We start from the raw sequence: 13,951 nt of genomic DNA on the forward strand, positions 1-13,951 counted from the left end.
TTCGCTTAGCATAATACCCTCTAGTTCCATCCATGTCCTTGCAAATGGCAAGATTTCATTTTTTTGATGGCTGCATAATATTCCATTGTATATATATACCACATCTTTTTTTTTAAGATTTTATTTATTATTTGACACAGAGAGAGACAGCGAGAGAGGGAATACAAGCAGGGGGAGTGGGAGAGGGAGAAGCAGGCCCCCCACCAAGGAGGGAGCCTGATGTGGGGCTCGATCCCAGGACCCTGGGATCATGAACTGAGCCGAAAACAGATGCTTAATGACTGGACCACCAAGGCACCCTAGTTATACCACATCTTCTTTATCCATTCATCTGTTGGTGGACATCCAGGCTCTTTCCATAGTTTCTTATAATGTAAGATAATTACCAAAAATTCTGGATGATAACAGTTTATACATATTTTACAAATATCTTTGGATTTATTTTGTATTCATTATGATACTCCTCTATCAGCCAGCGCTTCTCAGTCAAGCAACATATGCTAATAATTATGATTAAGTTCATGGAAGTACTTAAGCCAACAATGAATTGGTTCATTTGTTGAAATATTAAAAAAAAATCAAAGTTGAGTTAATTTTTGTTCTCAATATCCATTCAATGAAACAATGTATGTGCTTTATTCATACTTCTTTTAGTTCTGATGATAGATTGAATAATGCAGTAAAATATAGAAGCCACAAACAAAAAATAAAATGGATTTTGTATAGAAAGTAATTAGTTTCAATAATTAAAGATTATATCCAATTAAATGGTGGGGCAGCCAAATCATAAATTTTGTTAATGTCATTAGTGTTGGTTGTTACTATTTATTGTTAAATAAGATTTAGTAAATAAGATCAACATAAATTTGGATTTAGAATTGATTTGCAAGAAATTGTTTCTTTTGTGTAAGTAGAAATGGATATTTTTGGAACTGTAGAAATGGTAAAATCAGCTGCTTAAAGTCAGGCATATTTAAGGAGCTCATTATTTCTACTCAAGTACCCATTAAGTCTACTTGGAAATCAACATTTAATGATTTTGGTTAAACATCAGAGTAAAAAGGTATACTGCCAAATTATAAAATCTGTATTTTCCTTTACTAGGAGTTAAAATAAGGGTAATAGAAAAGAAAAATTACTTGTTATAAAGTTTTAGCTATTAAGATTGGCAAGTAATAAAATATGCTGATTTAGGAATTACTTACTAGAACAATGGCATCCATATATCTACAGTTGCTATAATTTTATGAACTTTTCTGACTGCTTTTGAATGCTTTAAATGTGCTCCAATAAATTAAACAGTCACATTTATGTGTTATTCACAAAGTTCTTTTATTCCACTTTGTAATGCATAAACCTTGAAAATGCAAGTTTTTAAAGGCAGTTTATAAGATATTCCAAGAATCAATCAAATTTTTAATTCATATAAAAATATTAGAGCAGTGTGAAATACATTAGAAAAGATAGTATTAAAAAGTAAAATAAATATAAAATCATTAAATTAATTATATATTTTTTACATACTTGAAATCCTTCTAAAACATTATTTATGTAAGTGAAAATAAGTTATATTCTCAAGCAAATGCATACATTACCTCCTGGGGTTTACACTATTTTAATTAGTGACAAATGTGGTAAGTATACTTTTGTGAACTGTGCTCATACAATTTTGATAATATCACCCATTTAAGAAATACTATTTTATGAGCTTATTTGCCTTACAAATATACATTTATGAAATTTTTACACTCGTATATGCTGTGGTTCTTACCTACATGCTCAAACTTTTTTCCTATAATCTTTTTTTCTAATTCCCAATTATTCTTAATTTCTATAATATATTTAAAGAAAAAAAATATAGAGAACAGCATGTTCACACAACATACAGATGACATTTCAATGATTATTTAAGCTTCACATTCCAAAGTGATAATGTGTAGATTATATATACTTCTAAGTTTTACAATTAAACAAGACATCATATGTAAATAACCTATCAGAGTTGCTATCTAATAGTAACTATATTATGCATGTTAGTTCTATCCTTTTATTCCTGGGTGGAAATTATCTAAACATTTTGTTGAATAATTCAAGCAATGTTCTCTCCTCATTTATTGCTACCCATCCTGTGGGTATACAAGAAAGAATGATAAATGGCCCCAGCATTTGGGAATCTCTGTCTTGGAAAATCATGAAAAAAATATTACAAGCAGTAGGTCCATAGTTAAACAGACAGAATACATACTCTCAATGTTAAAATTATTGTTTTAGTTATAAAATCTCTTCGTTTGAAGGATCTAAATAATATCGGTTTAAGTTAACTTAAGCTTACCCTTGGATTTATTTTATTTATTTTATTTTTATTTATTTATTTTTTTAAAGATTTTATTTATTTATTTGAGAGAGAAAGAATGAGAGACAGAGAGCATGAGAGGGAGGAGGGTCAGAGGGAGAAGCAGACTCCCTGCCGAGCAGGGAGCCTGATGCGGGACTCGATCCTGGGACTCCAGGATCATGACCTGAGCCGAAGGCAGTCGCTTAACCAACTGAGCCACCCAGGCACCCAACCCTTGGATTTATATATACATCCCCAATGTAAACTCCAAATTCAAGTAGATTACAGTTTCTTGTTCCTGTCCATAAATTCATAGTTTTTTGTTTGTTTGTTTGTTTGTTAACTTGGGTATTCCAAGAAACAGTCAGTCCTCCATACTTACAACTCTATTTGACGAATTCTTCTAATACTGAAGTAGAAAATAAAATATATCAGAAAAACACTAAATTTGAGGCTTCATGATATATTTTTACTGATCATGTATTAGTGTATGTATGTATGTTTTCTTTTTATATTTGAATGTTATCTTTGGTTTATACAAATGGTAATTTTGTGATCCTGCACCCTTAATATAGAGAAGTAAAGAAAAACTGCCACAATCGTCATCCAACCCTACCGTGAGCAAATTAGTTTCTAGTGATCACCCATGAGAGGCAAACATCATCTTCCAGAACACTGGGGTTCCATTTCTGTTACCTCTTCTGGTACAGCAAATGACACTTTGGTGCCTGATAGAGTTTATTTGCCTCTTAGGTATACCATACTTGCTGAAGCATTACACAATAATATTAACTTGGATTGTAAATTCAATGAACCAGTGCACATCATCCCCAGTTCTATGCTATGCATAGCACCTGATTCACTGTAGAAAACTGTTTTTGGTTTGAATATTGTCTAAGAAAAAAATAGTTTTATAAGAACAAAGGTAGAAAATTATGAGCAATAAAATTCAAAATTAAGATATATGTTAGTTTATCAATAGCATATCTGCTATTCTTAATTTTTCACTTTTCTAGAACCTTGTTCTAAAAAACTAGTTTATTATCTTTCTCTAAGCATTTTTTGTCCTCCTTACCTTTTTTACCTTGGGAGTTGTTTTTGTTCTTTCTTTTATACTAATGATCTCACACTCCTTATAGCTGATTTTGCTTCCAAGCATCCCTCACATTTCTCCTTAGTCACAAAACAGGAAAGCAGCAAAAGCCAAAATAAGAAAAAAAAAAAAATAACCCTATAAAAATTAGTTTTTAATTTCATAACCTTAACTTATGTATGCTTTTCCTACTTTAACCAGAAAAAAAAAAATATATATATATATATAGTACTAGCATTTATTTATGCTTTCCGACCAAGACAATCTATTTCCAGAAAATTTATGTCACATTTCAACCCTTGTCCCTGTATCTGTATAAAATATTTAAAATAAAGGAAGAGGGTGGCGCCTGGGTGGCTCAGTCGTTAAGCGTCTGCCTTCGGCTCAGGTCGTGATCCCAGAGTCCTGGGATCGAGCCCCGCATCGGGCTCCCTGCTCTGCGGGAAGCCTGCTTCTCCCTCTCCCACTCCCCCTGCTTGTGTTCTCTCTCTCGCTGTGTATCTCTCTCTGTCAAATAAATAAACAAAATCTTTAAAATAAATAAATAAAATAAAATAAAATAAAGGAAGAAACACAAAAGAAGAATAAAAATATCAGTAATCCAGTAAGTCTAGAATTTTTATTTTTTGGAAAAAACAATATATCTGTAAAATGGCTTCAGCAAAGCTAATACAGTGTTTATAATATAATTATGAGCGTATGTGTTGAAGACCGTAGGTAAGGTGATACCAGTAAAGAACATCTGTTAAAAATCATTATAGCTCATGCTCAAAGAAATGGAAGAAGATGGCACTCACCAGCTTTTTACCTGCATCTACTCAGCTACCTCAGGACCAACTTGAGGCTGAAGGAAAGGCAAGATCCCAGGGATTATGACAGACCTCACTGGTCTCCTCCCAAAGAGAACCTTCCCCATATGGGTACCAGAAAGTCTGAATATCTCAGTTATTAGAGGATTTTGGAGATGGAGGTACTTTTCCAGAGATCCATGTAGCCCAGTGTCCACTGGGGATTTGGGATGAAAGGAAAAAATGTCAAATGCACTGGCCATTCAGGTGGATGCTGAAGGAAAAATTAAATACGATGCAATTGCTCGGCAAGGGCAGTCAAAAGACAAGGTCATTTAAAATAAGTACACTGACCTGGTTCCAAAGGCATCTGAATACAGATAACCCAGACCTGCAAAGACCTGATGAAGAGGCCATTAAAGAGATAACAGAAAAGGCAAGGGTAACCCTAGAAAAATCTATGCCACAGAAGGTTGCTGCAGCCATGCCAGTTCGAGCAGCTAATAAACTGGCTCCTGCTCAGTATATTTGACACACACCATATCAACAAGGAGTGGCTTTCAACTCTGGAGCTAAACAGAGAGTTAATTGGATGGTGGAAATGCAGAAAGATCCAGTGGAACCTCCAAGTTTTAAGATTAATAAGAAAATCCCCTGAGAACCACCTTCTCCTCCTTCACCTGTCATGCATTCTCCTAGCCAAAAGAGGACCATGAAGGAATAAGAACGGAAGATTCCTCCTTGTATTTCAAACTGGAAAAATCAAAGGGTTATACAATTTCATTAGACAAACATCTGGCCGCTAATGGAAAAGGGGTGCAAACAGTGCACATCAATGAGAACTTTGCCAAGCTGCCGGGGGAACCCTCTATATTGCTTATTGGAAGGCTTGTGAAGCTGTAGAAATATGGGCTCAAGTAGAGAGAACTATGGCTCAAAAAGAAAAGGAGAAACATGAAGGCAAAATTAGAGAAATGGCCCAGAAAGCCAGGGAGAGACGAGTTAGGATCAAAACCCATGTGGAAAAAGAGGTTGGAGAGGCACCTGAGAGGGATGAAATCCAGCATGATAGGCGAAAGGAGAGACAGCACAAGGGGGGAGAATCTTTCCAGAGCAGCTCTTTATAAGAGGTTAAAACTACAGAGAAATGAAAATCAAGATATCAGTGAAGTAATTCCTCCTGATGTGCCCAATCCTCAGAAGTCCAATGAAGTCCAGTATGACCAAAGGATCTTCAACCAATCCAAGGGTGTGGACAGTGGTTTTGCAGGTAGAGAAGATGAAATTTATAATGGTTATGATTAAGCCTAGAAAGGTAGTAAAGATATGGCCCAGAATATTTTCATGTCCAGGAAAATTCTGGACAAGGACATGTATGGTGATGACCTAGAAGCCAGAAAAAAGACCACGAGTTTTGTTCCTGAAAAAGAATTTTCTGGTTCAGACCATAGGCAGAAAGGCCAAGAAGGGGGGTGCCTGGGTGGCTCAGTCGTTAAGCGTCTGCCTTTGGCTCAGGTCATGATCCTGGAGTCCCGGGATCGAGTCCTGCATCGGGCTCCCTGCTCAGCAGTGAGTCTGTTTCTCCCTCTGACCCTCCTCCCTCTCATGTGCCCTTTCTCATTCTCTCTCTCTCAAATAAATAAATACAATCTTAAAAAAAAAAAAAAAAAGATAGCAGGAAGGGGAGAATGAAGGGGGGGATTCGGAGGGGGGGATGAACCATGAGAGACTATGGACTCTGAGAAACAAACTGAGGGTTCTAGAGGGGAGGGGTGGGGGATGGGTTAGCCTGGTGATGGGTATTAAAGAGGGCATGTACTGAATGGAGCATTGGGTGTTACACGCAAACAATGAATCATGGAACACTACATCAAAAACTAATGATGTAATGTATGGTGATTAACATAACATAATAAAAAAATTAAAAAAAAAAAAAAAAAAGGATGACTGCTGATGAATAAAATTGCCCCGACCACAGTAGGCAGAAGTTATGTTCACATACTGGGACTGTCCTGCCAAATGACATTTGACCCTATTGTGCTCTGTTTTAATTTGGAGTGTGGAAAGTAAGCTCTTGCTTGGTGCAACTATTTGTTTCAAATAAAAACATTTAGAAAAAAAATAAAAGTAAAAAAAAAAATCATTACACAATTGCTTACTCTTGGGAAAACTTACTGTTAGAGAATATTATATATCTTTTGGTCTAGCATAAGTCACAATGCTAAAATCCTTTTCACATCCCTCCAAAAGTATTGTGCAATATTGATAGCTCATTCCCTTATAAGATCACCCTGAATGTGGACAAGTTAGGTGGTACAAAAGCAGAAACATAGCAAGACCATTTGGAAATGGATCTGAAAGTAATAAATATATTACTTATAAATATATAAAAATCATGTCTTGGAAGCTGAATGGAGGGGGATCAAAAGAGATTAAGAATCAGTATGGAAATGAAAAAGAAGAAAGAATGGGTATTTAGACACAAAGGAAGAGAATAGAGAGGAAAAGTGAAGGAAAAGGAAAGGATTTAGTACACAGTTGTCATGATTCCCTTTGAAGTACAATTCTCACGTTGTCAACACAGTTGGCTTCTGCATTTTCAATGGTAATAGCTCATTTTATCTTAGAAGGCCTTCCTTACATTTATTGAAATGTGCAAACTCTTCTCCTGGAGCCTTGGTTTCCTATAACACCTTGCTACCTCATGTGGAGTCTTTAGACCATTCATGGCAGCATCACCAGGAAGCTTGTTGCAAATGCCGACACTCAAGCCCTACTTAGACTTACTGAATCAGAATCTGCAATGTGACAAGACCCCAAGTGATTTGTAATGCACATAAATGCTTAAGAAGCACCACATATTACATATTTTTAAATTTTAAAAATAAGACCACGTTAAACTATCTGAGATTTCAAACCAGTAAGGTTGAGTGTAGAAGAGATCTTCCAGTGTTTGGATGAATTTTACACTGGGAATTTAGGATTATAGCAGGACATACCATGCAGAGAGGCTGGAGGACTTAGTGAGCATAAGGAATATAAGACAGACTGATGGAGGCTGACTGCAATTTTTTTTTTGGCAAAGCAGGAATAGCAGTGTAACACATGGTTCCATCTGAAAAGCTTTGAAAAAAATTAATCAACATTTTCCTGGAGATGTAGAGAGTCCCTCATTACCCTGAATCTCTTGGGTGTCATGTAGGAGTATATTGGGCCCATAGAAATATTTTGGATTATAGTAAGGTGTCTTTACTGAGCCCTAATTGGTGTTTTAGGGTAACAGATGGACTAATTAATCCTTTAGGCATCAGCTTGCAAAACCTTGATATCTATGTCATTTGCTTGTGGATTATGTGGGATTTTGTAGGGTAATAGGGGAAGGAGGTGAACAATGAAGGAGTATGGCACTTTCTAAACCTTCACTATCATCAAAGTGCGTTTCTGAGCTCCCAAGGACAGAAGAGCTGAGGTGATTTTCTTCTTTTCTCTTTTTCTTTTCTTTTCTTTTCTTTTCTTTTCTTTTCTTTTCTTTTCTTTTCTTTTCTTTTCTTTTCTTTTTTCTTCTTTTTTCTCTTTTCTCTCTCTCTCTTTTTTTTTTTTTTTTAATTCATAAAACCATTGTGAAATTCAGCACCATTGAATACTGGCTCTCAAAAATGCAGCCACTCTGGGGTGCCTGGGTGGCTCAGTTGGTTAAGTGACTGCCTTTGGCGTATGTCATGATCCTGGCGTCCCAGGATCGAGTCCTGCGCCGGGCTCCCTGTCAACAGGCAGTCTGCTTCTCCCTCTGACCCTCCCCCCTCTCATGTGCTCTCTCTCTCTCATTCTCTCTCTCAAATAAATAAAATCTTAAAAAAAAATGCAGCCACTCTGGAAAACAGTATGGAGGTTCCTCAAAAAGTTGAAAATAGAGATACCATATGACCCAGCAATTACACTACTGGGTATTTACCACAAAGATACAAATGCAGGGATCCTAAGGGGTATGTGCACCCCGATGTTTGTAGCAGCAATGTCCACAATAGCCAAATTATGGAAAGAGCCAAGATGTCCATCGGCAGATGAATGGATAAAGAAGATGTGGTATGTATGTATATATATATATATATATATATATATATATATATATATATATATATATATAATGGAATATTATATGGAATATTATGCAACCAACAAAAGGAATGAAATCTTGCTATTTGCAATGACGTGGATGGAACTGGAGGGTATTATGCTGAGTGAAATAAGTCAGAGAAAGACATGTGTCATATGATCTCACTGATATGAAGAATTCTTAATCTCAGGAAACAAACGGAGGGTTGCTGGAGTGGTGGGGCATGGGAAGGATGGGGTGGCTGGGTGATAGACATTGGGGAGGGTGTGTGCTATGGTGAGTGCTATAAATTGTGTAAGACTGTTGAATCACAGACCCGTACCTCTGAAACAAATAATACAACATATGCTAAAAAAAAAAAAAAAAAAAAAAAGAAGACGAAGATAGCAGGGGAAGAATGAAGGGGGGGAATCGGAGGGGGAGATGAGCCATGAGAGACGATGGACTCTGAGAAACAAACTGAGGGTTCTAGAGGGGAGGAAGGTGGGGGGACAGGTTAGCCTGGTGATGGGTATTAAGGAGGGCCCGTACTGAATGGAGCATTGGGTGTTATACGCAAACAATGAATCATGGAACACTACATCAAAAATTAATGATGTAATGTATGGTGATTAACATAACATAATAAAAAAATGTCACCAAAACAACCTCTTAGTAACAGAAGGCTAATTTTATTTTTAAGTTTTATTTATTTATATGAGGGAAAGAGACAGAGAGAGCACAAACAGGGGCAGAGGCAGAGGGAGAAGCAGGCTCCATGCTGAGCAAGAAGCCCTATGTGGGACTTGATCTCAGGACCCCAGGATCATGACCTGAGCCTAAGGCAGACACTTAACCAACTGAGCCACCCAGGCGCCCCCAGAAGGCTAAATATATTGCTTATATGATAAAGGAGTAAATGTATATTTATAATTTCTTTTATTGTGACAGTACATACAAGGTTTCTGGATCAAAGGCAAAATTAATTATTTGTACAATATTTTAGTACCGTTTGTCCATGTTGCATTTTCTTCCAGGAAGCAATGTGGTGAGAATCAGATGGACCTGCATGTGGAAGGGAGAAGTAGGAGACCCATACTATACCATAGGAGAAGAATTGAAATTATAAAATTGGAAGTTTAATATATAGGTGTTGGCATACTGACTCCACTCCCCACTCCAAAGTCTTTTTTTTTTACTTTGGAATGTAAACAAACCCTGTCTTGGGAAAGAAGGGGAAAGTCACCTAGGTTCTCACATTTTGGAATGTAACGAATGGCTCTGGATTTTATTACCATTTGAAATGTAAACACATGGTTCCAAAACTATCACTTTAGAATATGGGGAGTAAATGGTTTTAGGAAAAACGAGACATTCTTTATCATTATAGAGTGCTCTTTGTCTCTATCAGAAAGTCCTGTTTGTGCAGAAAGATAAACATATTCACATTCGCGTTCGACAGGAGAGCACCACTTTGCCGGTGTCTTAGTAGCATCTCTGAGAGAGAATGACAAAGTCAGGATATTTATTAAGATTTTGAAGTCTTGTTTATGGAGGAATTTTCAGGGGAGGGGCTCAGTTAGGATAAGAGTCATGATGTAATAATTTAGAATTGGCAAGAACAACCAGGCAAAGATTTGGAAGAATTGAAAGGTGTAAACTATTATTTGATGCTTCCTAGTAAAAAGCTGATATATCTTTCAAAAAGTTCCTAAAATGAAAATATTTGGAAATTGTACGTTCCCGAACAAGAGTTTTCTAGCACTGTAAACATATTAATGAACAGCAAATTAATTAATGGGACAGTAAATTTATGTTAATATAAACTGTAACCTGTGTAATTCGTTTTGATTCTCAGTACATTCCATGTATCTTTGGTGTAGGTTACCCAATTATATCTCTGGTCCCACAACCCCTTCACCCCCAGCATGACCCACCTGTTGACTGATGTCTCTCTCTTTTTTTTTTTTTTTTAAGATTTTATTTATTTGACAGAGAGAGACAGCGAGAGCAGGAACACAAGCAGGGGGAGTGGGAAAGGGAGAAGCAGGCTTCCCGCCGAGCAGGGAGCCCGATGTGGGACTCGATCCCGGGACTCCAGGATCAGGACCCGAGCGGAAGGCAGACGCTTAACGACTGAGCCACCCAGGCGCCCTTGACTGATGTCTCTTAATCGGATCTCTGCCTTTGGTAGAGCAGCAAATCCCAGGGATGGGCAACACATCTATATAAGGAGACTAGAACAGAAAAATAGGAGCCTGAGTATTTGTGAGACACAAACCTCTTGGGGAAATTTCAAAGTATTTATGACCCTAAATATTGTGGTGTGAGAAGTGTCAGGAATGATGCCGAAGTCCTTCCCACATGAGACAGCAGAAACTAGGACTCATTGTCATTTGAACATCTATGTAAAATGAGCTTATAGTCACCTCTAGGCTGGTAAATCATGGCAAGTTTGGGTTTCATCACTGAACTTCTGAAGAGGTAATGAATTTTGTTGTGGTCAATCAGAATTCTCATCTACATAAAACCGGTCTAATTATTATTTAAGAAAATTTACAAAACTTTTTTTTTTCTGTTAATGAAAGCTCACTGTAATTTTGTGGAAAGATTGTTTTTCTCTTATTTTATATGTTTGCCGAATGCTGGTAAATAAAAATATATCAGTAAGTAACATGCTATCAAATTACACAAAGAGAATCCGGAAAATGTGTGCATGGAAATGCTATAAAAGAGAACAAAGAAAAAGAATAGTCACTTGTCACTCATTTTTAAGTCTAAACAAAGAATCAGTCATATGTACAACATAATCACTTTAAAATCCAAAGCCTGATTAATTTGTTTTTTATAAAACCTTTTTGGATTTGTAAATAAATTAGAATCAAGTCATGAATCAGATTAGGAAACTAAAAACAAATCAGTTATATAGATGTTTCAGTAAAATTTTAAGCTTTTAAGAAAGTAGCAAATATTATTTGAAGATAGCTTAACTTCTGCATTAGTACGAGATAGAGATAGTGGGTTTTGCAAATTGCTAATCCTATAACATTCTCCACGAAAACAGGATATGGGAAAAAGAAACATTAGGAAGGCGTTAGCTATGGAAAATCCTGCAATAAAGAAAACTCTCTAACCTTGTTTAACTCACTGTTTGCCAAACTTAGTTAGCCGTTAAATCTTTTATTTCATACATCTTTTTAATACAGAAGAGCTAACACAAATGTTTTACACAGTATATCAGATTAATCTTTACTGTGATACAGCTCTATCATGAATTTCAATAGCAGTGACTTGCTGTGCAAAATTTGCACCAGCAGCATTGGGATCAGCTAGGACGTTGTTAGAAATACAAAGTTTATCACCTTGAAAAACTGAATAAGAATTTGAAATTTATAAGATCCCTAAGTGGTTCGTAGTATAGAGCCTGTTTTTCAACCATGGCTGAACATTAGAATAATGTGGGAATCTTCTAAAAAACCTCTGCTGTAAGTGTTTGGGAGGAATTCGGGCATATTGTAAAAAGCTCGTCCACTAGTGGATTCTCATTTGCAGCCAGATTTGGGAACTGTAGGTAAAGAATACCACCACCTCTTAAGAAGGGTCATGGAGGCATCTTTTCTTCCTCAATTAGCAACAATTTCATATTTATAATAGTTTCAGCCAGAATCTTGGAGTCTTTCTTGACTTTTCACATTTTTTCACACACTATATTTATTCTATCTAAAATCTATAGGCAGGAGACTTCCATTTTCAACCAAGGTGGTATATCAGGAATCAGTACATCAGGTTTACCCTCATGTACTTGGCTTATAAAAACCAAACAACTACACACACACACACACACACACACACACAAATAAAAGGACCAAAAAATATGAAATAGCAGTTTTCCAGACACCAGACATCAAGAAAGTAAGGACAGTAATCCCTGAGAAATGGAAAACAAATGACATGAAACCTATAATTGTTTTAACTTAACTTGGGGGAGTTTCCAGACCTCTGCTTATGGAACCCAACTCTTTTCTTTTAATGTTAATGACTTATAATTGACATATAACATATTTCAGGTATATAGCATAATAATTCCATATGTGCAGGTATTCCCAAGTAAGTCTAGTTAATATCCATTATCACACCTAATGACAATTTTTTTCTTGTGATGAGAACATTTTTTTTTTTAAGATTTATTTATTTATTTGAGAGAGCGAGAATGAGAGAGAGAGAGAGTACATGAGAGGGGGGAGGGTTAGAGGGAGAAGCAGGCTCCTCGCTGAGCAGGGAGCCCGATGCGGGATTCGATCCAGGGGCTCCAGGATCATGACCTGGGCCGAAGGCAGTCGCTTAACCAACTGAACCACCCAGGCGCCCGTGATGAGAACTTTTAAATTCTACTCTCTTAGCAAATATACAATACAGTATTATTAACTATAGTCAGCATGCTGTACACTACAGCCCCATGACTTACTTATTTTAAAACTAGAAGTCATTAACTCTTTACTGCTTTTACCCATTTCACCTACTCCTACTCCCTACCTCTGGCAACTGCCAATCTGTTTTCTGTATCTATGGTTTTGTTTTTATTTTTAGATTCCACATATAAGTGAGATCATATAGTATTTGTCTTTCTCTGACTCATTCAAAATCTTGTATTGAGTTTTCTAAAAATCAGTCTCCATCTTCTCAACTCTCTTTTACCCATCAACCTTTTGCAAAACAGGTTCTATTTGTATTACTTTAATAAATCACAACTCACCTTCACGTGATTAAACCCATTGGGAATTCTTCCTCTTTGTACTTGACTCCAGAAGCTTCCCACACCTTTGAAAGTTTCTCTTTCTCTAAACTGTCTTCCTTTGGCTTTATTCATATCAAACACTCCTAATTTGTCTTTAGCCTTATGAATTCTTCTCTTGTTTTCCTCTTTAGTATAATTAAAATCTGTATCCTGCCACCATTCACATTAGTTAGCCCAGCTTTTACCAATGACTTCAATTCCACTTAAACAGAGATGGACATCTAATGTGTATTTCCAGCCTAGTATTCTTTTTACCTTGTATTTGCTTTTGATATTTTAAACAACCTAAAACATGTTCATAATTGACAATAAGACTATCATTTTGAAACTGGTTTTATAACATTTCCATCCTTCTCATGAATGTGAACCAACATTCATCCACTTAAGAAAAAAAGAACGTAGAAATTATGCTTGATGCCTCCCTCTTCTTCAAACACTAAATCAAACATCTGTTTGATCAATCCCAATGTCCATGTCTCTAGCAGTACATTACTTCTAGCCATTGAGGCTTTTGTCCTTTGAACACTGCAGTAGGCCCTCAATTGGCCTCCCTTGCTCAAATCCATTTTCTCTATGGTAAGCAGGGTTTTGGTTGTTGTTGTTGTTCTAAACAATAATCTGATTATGCTGCTTGCTGATTAAAATTTTAGAGTCACTCTCATTACTCTAAGGATATAAACAAAATTTTATTGTAATTAGGAAAGCCCTCATTCTTGTTTCTACTAATCCATCTAAAGTTATTTGCATTGTGTCTCTTCGCTATCTTCACTGGAGTTATCAGCCTACAACTCTATCTATTCTTTGTGCAGGAAACTCATATATATCCTCTTTATTTAATCCAAACATC

The 13,951-nt window shown here is 36.3% G+C and overlaps 1 pseudogene; it reads left to right on the top strand.

The window, feature by feature from the left end:
• Positions 1-4,214: 4,214 nt before the first annotated feature.
• Positions 4,215-13,951, top strand: part of LOC123848849 (SNW domain-containing protein 1-like) — a 43,936-nt pseudogene continuing 34,199 nt past the window's right edge.

The sequence above is a fragment of the Mirounga angustirostris genome, unplaced genomic scaffold, assembly GCF_029215605.1.
Source record: "Mirounga angustirostris isolate CCGP_5_RB_7025 unplaced genomic scaffold, mMirAng1.0.hap1 SCAF_2, whole genome shotgun sequence".
NCBI lineage: Eukaryota > Metazoa > Chordata > Mammalia > Carnivora > Phocidae > Mirounga > Mirounga angustirostris.